Below are 13395 nucleotides of genomic sequence, written 5' to 3'. Positions count from 1 at the left end.
GCTGCTGAGAGCCCTTCACCTCAGTGCCCTCTCAAGTCCACTTGAGCTCTCATGAGAGGCTTGGGTTCAGGTCTCTGCAGGAGGGGAGGGGGCTGGACCTGGCTCTCCTGCAACCACAGGATGGGATAGAGAGGTAAAAGGGTAAAAACGGGAAAGTAGCTGGGGAAGGGAAGGAAGATAGCTGTAGGAGACAGACTAAGACTCCATACCCTCCCCTGCCCAGAATTAAGGGGGATGGAAATCGTGAGTATTGGCCTTAAACACCTCTATTCTCAGACTGGAGCATTTCAGGAATTTTGAGAATTTCCCTGCTGAGCACTGTATAGAGGCCAGGGCAGTTAACACTGTGCTTCCTAGATGGGAAAGGCCACTGGAGTTAGAGGTGTCCCTGTCCCACCACAGCCCCTTTCCCCAGGTGTGCTGGGGAAGCCTCACACAGGTTCTCTGTGCCTTGATTGAAAACTGCCACGATGGAGCTGCTGTGCCTCGGGCTGTGCAGAGAGGGGTATGGGGCAGAAGACCGCAAGACACAGATGCACCAACACTCGAGACATCTATAGCCCAGTGCAGGGACTCTAAGGCACCCACTGGAGTCAGGGTGATTTATGGGGAGCTCTTAGAGAGCAGAGGCAGCCGTGTGTTGCAAGTTCAAAATCACCCTCTGCATGGGACAGCTGCCCCCCACGAGCTCCACAGCAGTGTCCACACCTCCCCAGGCTCTAGCAGAATCAAGAAAGTGTTTCTTCCTCCTCTTCTTTCCCTCCTTCCCCCCCTCCCCTGGGTTCCAGTGCCTGGCTAACGAATGGCAATGGAAAATGATATACGTACATGTATTGGGAGACAGGTAGCGGTGACATTCACAGTGATCGTTGCTACTTGACTTAATTAAACAGACATCATTGTATACTTCTTGCCAGAGTAAAACATTTGCCAGCATTTTTCTGTCATATTTATTAGTTATCACAAATGTTAAGGCATTTTCAAGGTTCTGATCTGCACATGCAAGGTCAGGCACAGTGTAAAGCCATGATGGAAATGGTCCACACCATGTGAAGAGAGGAAGCCCAAGGGATTTGCATGAGGCAAGAGCTTGGCTGGCTGGTTTTAGTGACACTCCTCCTGCTCAGAAACTGCATCTTATAGGGGATCCATTGCTTGGTGGACACGCTTTGCAAAAAAGGTTGCATGTCTAGAAGCAGCAGTGTTCACCCTGGAGCCCAGGTAAGGAGGGTTGCTGAGCCAGCCTGGTGATGCCCTGCTCATGGCTTGAGGCAGGGGAGGCTTCCCCTCCACCACTGCTCTTGCTACTTTCCTGCTCGGGCATGGGAGAAAAATCAGCATGGCACTGAGGGCACGGGGAGGCAGGCTGTCAGGCAGCTCAGCAAGCAGATCTCTTCCTTGTCATCTTTTTCAACATTTTACCTTTTGTAATCTGTTGCTTATCAGCTTCTAGAGCTTTGGGGCACCACGTGCTGCCCAGCGACCTCCTTATCTCCCTCCCTACAGTCTCTTTGGTCAAGGCTAATGAAGTGTTACAAAGCAAGGGAAGCTGACATCTTCTCGGAGGCATCAGGCATGGGCAGAGTAGACAGATCGTGGATGTGACATGGGAGCAATCACCTTCCCTTCCTTGAGTCAGCCAGGCCCTTGCACCTTCAGCTGTTGCTGTGCACTCTCCTATCTCTGCATGTGGGGGTTGGCTCCTTCTCACATTGAGATCAATGATAAAAGCAGGGAATAAATAAATAAATTGAGAAAGATCAGCTCGTCAGGCCAAGTGCAAACACTACCTAGTCATCCAGACAGCATCTTGTAACATGCAAACAGGAACTGATAGAGATCCTCTTCCAAGGGCTGAGCCTACTCATAACTGGCAGATTCCCTTGGCCAAAACCGCCTCCTGCATATCTGGGTGTGAGCACTGCTATCTACCGCTGCATCGTGCTCTCTCATGGGCCCAGATCTCTCATCGGCCATGGGTCATTCTCAAATTAGAGAGAATGGAAGCATCAACAGCGGCAGATCTGTTGTCCTCGTTAGTCCAGCACGTCAGGGAGCATTTCAGGATGAAAGTGAGGGAAGGTACGTGCATTTTTATCTTGTCACATTCTTGCATATGGAAGCCAAGAGCTGAATCCCTGTGATGAGCTCTGCCTAGCAGAGCAAGCCCAGCTGCAGGACCAGCCTGTGGATCTCACGCTACAGCTCACTGAAACGTCACCTTGGGAACATATCTTGGGGTTGACACCACAAAAGGGCTCAGTGCCTGACAATAACAACTACAACAGTGGAAAAATAGCCTCACTAAGGGATCAGGGCTCTCAGGGACTATAACTCTCTTCACAACTAGTCTCACCTACTCTTTTTTTTGACACTGGGGAAGTTGAGCCATGGGAAGCCACCTGAACTGCCTCATAGGAAGTGCTGCGATGAGGAGGGTACCCAGCAAAGTGGGTGGTCTCACACCATAGAATCATAGAATCGTTATGGTTGGAAGAGTCGTCAAAGATCATCAAGTCCAACCGTATACCCAAAGCCACCATGCCCACTAAACCATGTCTTGAAGCGCCACATCTAAATGTTTTTTGAACACCTCCAGGGATGGTGACTCCACCACCTCCCTGGGGAGCCTGTTCCAATGCCTAACGACTCTTACAGTGAAGAAGTTCTTTCTAATATCCAACCTGAACCTCCCCTGGTGCAACTTGAGGCTATACCCTCTTGTCCTATCGCTAGTTACTGGGGAGAAGAGACCAACTCCCACCTCACTACACCCTCCTTTCAGGTTGGTGCAGAGGGCGATCAGGTCTCCCCTCAGCCTCCTCTTCTCCAGTTCCCTCCCAACCCCAGCTCCCTCAGCCGCTCCCCATCCAGACCCTTCACCACCTTCGTTGCCCTTCTCTGGACTCGCTCCAGCACCTCAAGGGCTTTCTTGTAGTGAGGGGCCCAGAACTGGACACAGCACTCGAGGTGCGGCCTCACCAGTGCCGAGTACAGGGGGACGATCACTGCCCTGGTCCTGCTGGCCACACCATTCCTGATACAAGCCAGGATGCTTCTTGGCCACCTGGGCACACTACTGGCTCAAAGAGACATCTTAGGATTACTCAAGGGGAGGTAATGAGGCAAGACAGCAGTAGGATGAAGCAATGGCATGGGCAGCAAACAACATAAGCAGGATTTTGAAAACCTGCTCTTGGATCAGATTCCTTAATCCAGGCCAGGACATACAGTTATGTTCCATTACTGGCATTATTGCTCCTGGGCCCTGCGGAGCAAACCCCAGTATCCAGAGATTTGCAAGGCAGATGGACCGTAACCATCAACTCTGACCGCTGGCTTCACCCAGGCCAGAGAGCTCCACACCCAGCAATTCCCACCTCAAGCCTGTCCATCCTGCTTGGTGAAAGGAGTCTTGCTTTCAGAACCACAGCAGATCTTGGTTGAAAGGCTGTGCTACCCAGTGTGGTGCTGGGCAGGGACACCTCACGCAAGATCTGCTTGATGGAGGACAGGAGTAGCAAGGAGTTACAGGGTAGCACAGGCAGAGCAGCCAGCTAACAGGGATACAGCAGCCCATGGCCAGTCCTGCTTGTCCAACACATGCTGGGGTACCTCCTCTTAGCCCCACACAGCCTCCCCTACCCCCAGCACTGTCCCCAGCACGCACGAGATGCTCAGGGCAGGGGAAGAGCAAAGGAGCAGCGGGACGGCCTGACTGTGCTCAGTTTGCTTACAAAGGGCCTGGATGAATCAAACCTGCCGAGGATGGAAAATGGGCTTGGCCGTAGAAGTGTAAAGCAATTATTTATTAGCCAACACACACATACACACACAAAAGATAGCTAGGACTTTGTGAGTTCATCAGCTAGGTGTTACTGTGCTCACCACCTTGAAAAGGTGCCCAAAGAGCCTTTGCTGGCCATGGACTGTCTGTTGGTCTTCACAGCTCCTAGGATGGCCCCACCATGGTGCCCAACAAACCCTTTGACTCCCTGTTTTTTTTCTGTTAGTATTTTGCACCTTTCCTTGCTTCTGCTGTCTTGACCATCCCACCTCTGTCTGCAGGCTTACCTTTCCCAGCATGGCTATTTCCCTAGCATGTGGCTAGGGTATGGCAGGGTCACAGCTGGGACTTTGGACTCAGGGACCTGAGCCCTGGGAGCAGGGGATTACCCAGAGATGGGGTTACAGAGATGGGGTGAGGTTGGGGAGGAGGGGGGACCTCTCCGTGCCTTTTGCTTGAGCTGTTCCACCTCACAAGGCAAAAAAAAAAAAAAAAAAAAGAAAAAGGTCCCTTGAGCCAGAAAGTGCGTAAGAGCAAGTGCATCTTCACTGTGAGTCATCTCTGCTTTAAGATAGGAAGGTAATGTTGATGTTTCCCAGCCCCTGAATGCAGAGGACAGTCTGGCATTACCACTTCATGCCAGGGGACCATCTCCCATGGGGCAAGAGACACACATCCCTCAGGGACTACACAAGCTAAAGTTCAGTCCGAGAGGAGCAAACACCGCAGTACAGCAGATATGTGGTCCCCAGCTGTGTGTCTTGTGTGACATTCAGCAACATCCCTTTGAACTCCCTAGTTAATGGGGTCAGGGCAAATCTACCTGCAAAGCCAAGACCCAACCTGCATACAGAGAGCACAGGCAGCATCTGACTGTCCACTGGAGACCACTCCTTGGACGTGTTACTGCTGAAATCCCAGGTGGATTAAAGATGAATAGGCACTTCTCACACTACTGCCACACTCCCACCACAAAGACTAAACCCAAACCTACCCTTGGAGCAGTCCACAGCCTTTGAGCTGGTGCAGTGAGAGCAGCGTGAGAAATTTCCACCTGCTCTGCCCTTCCCAGCCTTTCTGCCTGTATCCCAGGAGATGTGACAGGGCACAAACGCAGCATTTGGTATGACAGTGCCTGTTGGAGCCACAGGACTTAGGAGCCCAACCAGGGTCTCTCTGCTCCCACCCCAGGACCAGACAGTGGTCACCCAGCCCCCCTAGAAGGTCAGTAGGAAGGTAGATGCTCCCCTCCAGCCCTCCCAGCTGCTTCACCAGCCACGTGGACACACGGGCTCAAGGCACGAGCTGGATGGGTACAGCTCACACAGAGGCTTCTCCCCTCAGGGTTTTGCAGACTTTTTTGGGCTAACACAGGTTCAGGCTGCCCAAGCAGTTAATGCAAGGGTAACCCAAAGTCCAAGGGTTTAACTGGAGACTGGTATGCTACAGAAGGCAGCAAGGAGGCAGCCTGGGCAAAGCAGAGGGCAGTGCAAGCTCTATGCTCCTCTTGGTGCTACGTCTATGCCCACCACCCCCACTGCCAGGCTAGGTATTTTTGTTGGCAGTACACAGAGCCTGTATCCATGTCTTCTTGATAACTCAGTGTGGGTAATCCCCAAACAGACCTCAGCTCCCCTGGCACCAGCATGTTGCAACACTCCTGCCGTGCACTCTGAGCTCCTCATCAGAGCTGTTCAAAGCCCAGCAATTCAGGGACAAGCAAAACAGTTTTCTCCTCTCGGGAATCCCAAATGGCTGCTGTAGTAGTGAAATCACCTTTGCTGTCTGTGGCAGCAAATGGAGGCTGTTGAGTTTTTTTCTAGGAGATCAACACCTTCCCAAGGGCTGCAGCACATGCGCTGGCACAGCTGAGGTCTGCCCTGGCTCATGCCAAGACCCATTTGCCCCAGGGGTACCAGTCCAAGTTGTAAACCCCAGCTTGAGTGAGTTCTGACAGTTCACATGGCCCAGCCAAAATTCCTGAAGAAAAACTAATACTAATAAATAAAGGTTTGCTGGAAGTGCTGGCATCATCTGGAAGGAGGTTGCCGAGCTTTGCACAGAAACCTACTAACAGTGCTGTGGTTTCACATGAAACTCAAAACACGTGAGTCCTTCATCTGAGTTTCACCGCCGGCTTTCAGGGTCACCTCAGTAGCAGGAGCCAGCCTGTGGGGCACGGCAAAGGCAGCACCAGGAGATTGGGCTGACGGCTGGGAGTACAGATGGCCCCCTGGCCCCTCCAAGGATGGAAGAGCTGGGCTGGTTCAGGAGGCGGAGGGGAGCTGGTCCACCCTGTACCTGTGATACTGGGGTGCCCCAGAAGCCTGCAGGTCCCAGATTCCAGCTCACTCTCTGTAAGGTGGGAGGGAGGCAGCCCAGCGCTCTCCAGCTTGCACCAGAGATGCAGTGGAGATGCACGGGGGTGGCACCTGGCTCGCAAGCCACAAAACCCAGCTGGGTTCTGGGCAGGCAGCCCACGCACCTCTCCACTAACAGCCTGACCTGCTGTGATACCCACGCTGCCCATCAGCCCCCAAGGCACCTCCATGCTTACCACTCTCTCCCTCTACCACTGGCATTGCCACCAGGAGCTGCAAGCCCAGAGAGACATCCAGTCACTCCATCTCCTATCCTGCATCACCAAAACACTGCGGATTGTAGATTCAGGGCTGCTTGCTGCTAAGCAGGTGGTTTTCTCTATCCTCCACCTCTTCCGCCATCGAATAAATTTTCCCCTATGCAAAACCGTGGCTGGGCCACCCTCTATTTCCAGGGTGACTACCCTGCAGGGGAAATCACTCTGCTCAGGCAGGGCTCTTCTGCCCTCATCGCAGGAGGGGCAGCAGATTCACAGTGTCCCACGTCCACGGAGCTGCTCCACAGCTTCATGCCGGCACCCGCAGGTGCAGGAGGGGCCTCACAGAAGCATGTTAAGGGCTGATAGTTTATCTTGGATCGCTCCTGAGTGCCGGCAATCCCATACCCCTTGGAAGAAAACCCTTTTGGCAGCTTTGAACGTTATTCTTCAGGCGCAGTAGCAGGCGCATGGAAATATTTTCATGCTGGGGAACAAGCTATTTGTGAGATGCTGCTCTGCTCCTCCCAGCCTGCAAAGCCCTGAGGCAGCATCAGGTCCTCTTTAGAAGAGGGAACGAGAGTGGCTGGAGCCATGTCCCTGCTCCCAGCCCTACCAGGGACTTGCCCTATGGCTTTGGCCCCGTCACCTCCACAAGCCTCGCAGCAGGCAGCTGAGATGGGAAGATAAAGGCAGCCATGTTCCCACACCACCAGGGTGGCTTTAAGGCATTTTTATAGTGCTTTTCGCATACAGATGGCAAAGAGTGCAACCATGCAGGGAAACTGCTGGGTTTGCTCCCTGCCACTCCTTTTCCCCAGCACAGTGGCAGCATCAGTGCTGCAATCCCACCTTGGTATGGACAGCATGTTGCTGGGGTCCGTAGGGATGCCAAACACATTTTTGGATGCTTTTGTTGAAGGCTGAGACAAGGTCCATGTCCACGGCAGGAGAAGGGGTCCCGCAAGCCCAACTCACTGTAAGCCATCATGAGCAAGAGAGGAAGCCAGGCTGGGACTCTGCAGAGTCCAGACAAATCCTCCTGCCTCAGACGACAGCGACAGGCTCCCCCTATTTTGGGGGTCATTCTAGGACTTTTCTGCCACAGCAGGACCCAGAGCTGTGATGTACCACTCCATCCCTGCCCTGGACCCCATGCTCCTCTCAATGCTCCCTCCTCAGCCGCCGCTCACATCCTCCATGTCTCACCCCAGCTCCCTCCAACCATCGGTGCTTCAGGGCAGGGAAAGTATCTCATTACCTCTTTGTGATGGGCTGCAGCAAATTGCTGTTGCTAAACAAACTGCAGTTTCTGATGAAAAACATCACGGTCATGGGGCAGGAGGTGCGAGAATTACTCACTCGGGAAATTGCTTTTGGTTGTGTCAAAAGGGGCCAGGGGTAGGAGCTGCAAGGATGAAGACTGGGAGCCCTTGCTCTTCGCTACCAGCCGATGATGAAGAGGCAGAGGCCTCTGGTATCCCAGCTACCTGTGCCAGGGAAAGGCATCTGCTTCCCCAACACCTCACCTCACCATCCCCAACAGATACCCAGGCACTCCCGAAAAACTGAAGAAAAGGTGCAGGCATACCTACATAAATACAAAGTATAGGGCAGGAGTAAGGCAGGGCAAAATATTGCCCTGTGTCCACGCAAGGGAGGGACATGGTCTAATTTTGAAGGGCATAGGAGAAAGGAAAGGTCCTTGAGATGGGTCTGCCAGGGGAAGAAGGACCACGAGCGCAGGAGGAGGGTTACCCTTCTGCAGCCCCAGGCTGTATTGGAAAGGAGCCTGAGCCTGGGATTCAGTTGCCCATTATTCCACCTGGCTGAGCCTTTAGCAAAGCTAATCCCCACCGACAAGACCCAACAGCGAGAGCTGGCTCAGCCCTGCGCTGTAGGACACCCCTCACACCAGGCGGTCCTGCCCTGTGAGCCCTGATCCCACTGGATGGAGGAAAGACATCGTCACCTGCCCCCTCTGCTCTTCCTTTGGTTCGGGGCGGGGGGGTCTTTGCTCCAGGACGGGGTCTGCTGCTCACTGGTGTCACTACAGAGCTGGCTGCCCACCAGCAATACAATGCCACTCATCCCTTGCCCTCTACCACCACTGGGGTCTCCAAGCACACAGAAGGACATGGTTACCCTGTGGCAGCATCTCCAGCACACAACCATAGTCTTGCCCTGCATTAACACGAGGCAGGTCAGCATTCAGCAAAACCAAGCTTGGCTACCACGTTTTGGAGGGAAGAGACAGCAAGCGACAAACTCGCAGCCCAGCAGAGCCACCGCTCTGGTTTTCCTCCCAAACACTGCGATCCTCAACGTTTTAATATGCACAGAAATAACAGGCAATTTAGCCGAAAGGGAGAGACTTCAGCTAGTAAATCAACACCATCCCGCGCTCCTGATGCCCTTTGCTAGCACCTCCCTCAGCCTTTCCAGGCACATCCAGGAGAAACATGAACAGGAATGGTCTGTCTGGTACCTTTGGCAGCACAGGAGCCACCAGCACAAGGCGTGAGCGTTTCTGTGCCAGCTCACATCCAACACAAGTCCTTGGCACCTTTGATAGTGACTGCAAACAAAGCCCTGAGGAGCAGATCCCCCCTCTCTCACTCTCTGGCATGAAGAGGCAGTGAGTTTGCTGAACCTGGCCACGATGCTCATCAGGAAGGTGGAGTAATGGAGAGATCCTCAATGCATCCCCACTTTGGTCCTCTGCAAGAGCCCACCATGGCATCACCAGCCACACAGCACCTCACCACCACGCTCATAGCCAATGCCTACTTTTCTCCTAGTGGCTGCTGAGTCTTTAGCACTTGGGTCTGGTGCAAAGACTTCACAGCACCAGAGGCTGCATCTTTGCACCAGCTCGTATGGTTTGACCAACTTGCAGTTTCGTCCTGCTCCCCCTGCACAGCCCTGGGGTGCCAGTGACCAGCATCGCTTCCCTCACTGACAAACTGCCCTTTCTTTCCCAAACCCTGCCCCTTTCCAGACTACATTTCTCCCATTTTTCAATTACCCCACGCAACCTTTTGATTTTCCTTTCTCTGTGGTGCACACTGCACTTGCGAAGTGCCACCCTCACCTTTTGAGCAGCACCCTCTTGGCAAGACCATGTGCATCAAAAGTTGGCACCTGCCAGAACAGCTTTGCTACTGGCGCTTCCTGAAAGCAGCTGCCTTGGCTGGGAAAAATCACTTCAGGTCCAGAGCATTTTCCTGACAACAGAAACCCCAGCAAACAAGCCATCCCCCAGCCAAGCAGCATGGCTGCTGTGGGAACAGCAAACTAGGGGAGGATATTCCCTTTCTGTGCCAAAAAACAGGCAACAACTGCTTCCCCAGACAGCCATGGAAATTTAGCCTAAGGGTTTTCAGTAATGACCAGTGATTGTGGGTGCCTGAGCAAAATGCTCCCTTCAAGTGCCTTTATTTCGAGGAGACATGTGCTTCTTACCTTCAGGGGATCAGCCTGAAGTCAGACAACCACAGAGACCCCAAATCACCTCTGAAAAGATCTCTGCAGCCCCAATGAGCAAGTGGCCAGGAAAAACCCCACAGCACTCAACCTACTCTGACCATCCCATCATCCCAGCTGTGTTTCATCAACTTGTTTCCCCAGTTTCCTTTCATAAATCTTGTGACTGCCACTCAAAGCTATCAAGGGCACCTGGCAAGCAGGGGTCTGGTGGCAGAAGACAGGCTCCATCCATCACCCCTTCTCCTGAGCCAGCATCAGCTGTCTCCCAACAACCGCTTTTTGAGAGAGGATCCTTGCAAAGCATGAGCTGATACTTTTAGGAGAAAGCTGTCCAAAGGATGACTCAGGTAAAGGCCCAGGAGGACACAACAGCTTTTGGAAAAGTCTGCTAGAAAGCAGGTATCGCTGAGCCCTGTCTTGGCTGACCCTATCCATCCACTAAGCCTATCAATATCGCTCCAGCCCAGCCTTGAATTTAGAAACACCTCCCCGTTTGTGCTCACCCCCATGCATGGGAGACTCACCACAATGAGCTTCAAAGGAGCTTCAAAGGTAGCTCTGCAAAATCAACACGGCAGTAGTGGCAACTCATCAAAGCCCATTGCTATCGCCTCAGCTCCAGCGCTTCCCTCCCTTTCCCCTTGTCTCACCTCTTGCAACACGACAAGGCATGGGCCCTCCGGGGTAGCTCTGTGTTTGTACAGCTTTTGTTTATGGACGGCACCATAGCTAAGCAAACACCTGCAAGCAAGCAAGTGCCCACTCACTGCTCTGGAAGTGGAAACCCAGCATGGGTTGTCAAACAAGCGTGCTCTGAATAAGCCAGGCCCTACCCCAGCTTTCACAATAGAAATTAGTCACAGTGCACCAACAAGAGTAGTAAGTCGGGCAACAGGAGATAAAGTTGCAATGGAGACCTCGCTTGCTCTCTCTTGTGTACCCGAGACAGCGCTTGCCTTTGGATCCTACCTTTCCAGATCACTTGGAGGCACAGGGACCCTCTGCTCCTGAGGCAAAGGTGCTTTGCATTTTGCTTTAGACACCAACTGTTGCTCAAGAAGTCAGATAGCACCAACACCCAGTCCCCAAGAGCATCCCCAGGCTTTCCAGATAAATTTCAAGGTGGTTTTGTCCACCTGCATAGGCCACAGGGGTCTGACTTTAGCAAATGATAAAACGTGACCTAGAATATTTGCAATGTTTGACCATACAAACAAGGGTTCCAGAATGGCTCAAAGGTGCCTTTAAATATTTACTGGATACTGGGGGATCTGGGGCATTGATGAGTTACTCTTTCTTTGAAAGAGGAGGCAGGAGACCATGGATCAACCACAGCTTTGGCAGCATGAGGAGCACTGCAAGCACAGCAGGGATAGTGTGTTACTTGCGTAACTTTTGCTGACACAGATGTATCCCCTCCAGGTGATGGGTTAGCAGTGGTCAGTTTTGCCAGTCTTAAGTGCATTTCTTTCAAGGCCTTTGCTGAGATACCAGTATCTGTCACCAAAATGGACCTTTACACCAGCAAACATCTGCAGCACAGGCCTGATCTAGGCTCACATCTGGCTGCTGAGCACAGTGGCGTTACCTTGTGAAACACTAGCAGGTTGGTTCTTGTACGAGGGTTTGGTTAGGAGTGAGTTCATTTATCATCACTTAACTTGGCAGTTATTTTTGCAGAATGCTAGCCTGGACACTTCCTGGTCTTTTGCTGCACGCTGCAAACAGTGGTGTTTTACCCAAGGATGGAGGAGCAGAGGGGGGTTCCAATACAGAATAGCTTGAAGCTACGCATAGTTTTACGTCTTTTTAAAGGCAAAAAGGAAAAGGAGTAGCAATATGATACCTGACAGCATAACAGAAGCAGATGAAAGCAGAGGTGCTGCAGGGCTACCCCTATAGGGTATATCCTTCACATACCCCATGAGCTACCCCACTGTACAACCTGGGCTGGTGAAGGACAGGGCAGGGGGGATTATGGCACTGTGCAGCTGCAAAAGCAGAGAAGGTGTCTCCGTAAATATTCCCAGCCAGGGAATAAACCAGCAAGGGGCCACATCCTGTGACAGCCTTGGGGAAGGGGGAGCAGGACCTTCCAGTCCGCCTGGTGCAGCAGGTAGCCGGAGGAGCTCTGCTCCCCTGTGAGCTAACACGGGCTTCGGTACACAGCTCTGCCCTAGGGAAAAGCATGGATATACGCAGTGAGGAGGGCACCCTGGCCCAAAACCATTTACTTCCACAACACACAGCAAGGGGAAAAGGAAGGGCAGGACAGGGGCATGGAGGGAACCGGCAGAGCTCTGGCACAAGCAACTGCTGCGGCAATTCAAGTGTTGTCCTACAGTTGTGTTGGCGAATCTACAGGTTCCCGATGTTGAACTGCATGTTCGGAGCAAAGGCAGATAGGCACAAAAAGCAGAAACAATCTGACTACTGAGGAAAACTACAGCCATCGCTGAAGGCAGATTGGGCAATTCCAACATCTAGATTATGATAAAACAGAACAAAGAGAAGCTTAAAAATTAATCCCTAATTAACTGCGTCTGAATCCTGTTGAAATCATTGCCTGCATCTTGTTTGCTAATGGACCTGTCAGCAGCTTCTTAGGCTGCAGGGGTCATGGTAGCAACAGAAAGTACTGCTTTGTTCTCGGGTTTCTTATCTGTTTTGCCCACTAAGAGCTTCTGATGTTTTCAGTTTAGGTGTACTAAAAGAGCTCTTGCAAGCAAAGGATTTCATCTGCAGCCTCCCCCAGCCACCAAAGGGAAGAGAGAAAAATGTTTCTTGTGATTTTAATATAGCAGATACAACCCAAAACCAGAGATGCTACACACATGTATCTATCCCATAGGACACACTGTGCCTCCAAACGCTGGATCAATGGGCACTAGGTAGACAGTATCAGCCCAAATGCTGTATCTCTGCCACAGCCCATTTTCAAATGCTTCAGAGAAAACATTTGAAAAAACAAGTTGTGAATCTCCTCCACAAAGCCTCAGATCCAATTCCAACAGCTGGAGAGGCCAGTAGGTCTTGAAGCCACAGATTTGACATTCCATCCGAAATGCTCCCTACCAAGCAGCAACCGTCTACAGTTATCAAAACTGCCTGAATATCCACTTGCCTTTCCAAGCTTGATTTATTTTTGGTTTCTGCAACATCTGCTGTCATGAAGTCTGTTTCTTTACTTGGCATGTGATTCACCTTTGATTTGCTCTTGGAACATGTGTGCTGCCTCCATCAGAAGAGGGGATGGCACTAGTGCATTCATCCCCTCATTTCTCTCCCTTTGCCCATCAGGAGTCCCCATGATGATTTCACACAAGAGAAATGATCCAACACCCCTGCTCAGAGTAGGGTCACATAGAGCAGGATGCCCAGGACCATGACCAGTTCGGTTTTGAGTATCTCCAAGGATGGAGACTCCACTATCTCCCTGGGCAACCTGTGCCGGTGTTCAACCACCCTCATGGCAAAAAAAGTGTTTTAAGTAGGATTTCCCACATTTCAATTTACACCTCTCATTCCATCATTGGGCACC

The sequence above is a fragment of the Cariama cristata genome, unplaced genomic scaffold (genome assembly GCF_000690535.1).
Source record: "Cariama cristata isolate BGI_N322 unplaced genomic scaffold, ASM69053v1 scaffold13426, whole genome shotgun sequence".
In the NCBI taxonomy this organism is placed as follows: Eukaryota; Metazoa; Chordata; class Aves; order Cariamiformes; family Cariamidae; genus Cariama; species Cariama cristata.
This window is presented reverse-complemented; position numbering follows the sequence as displayed.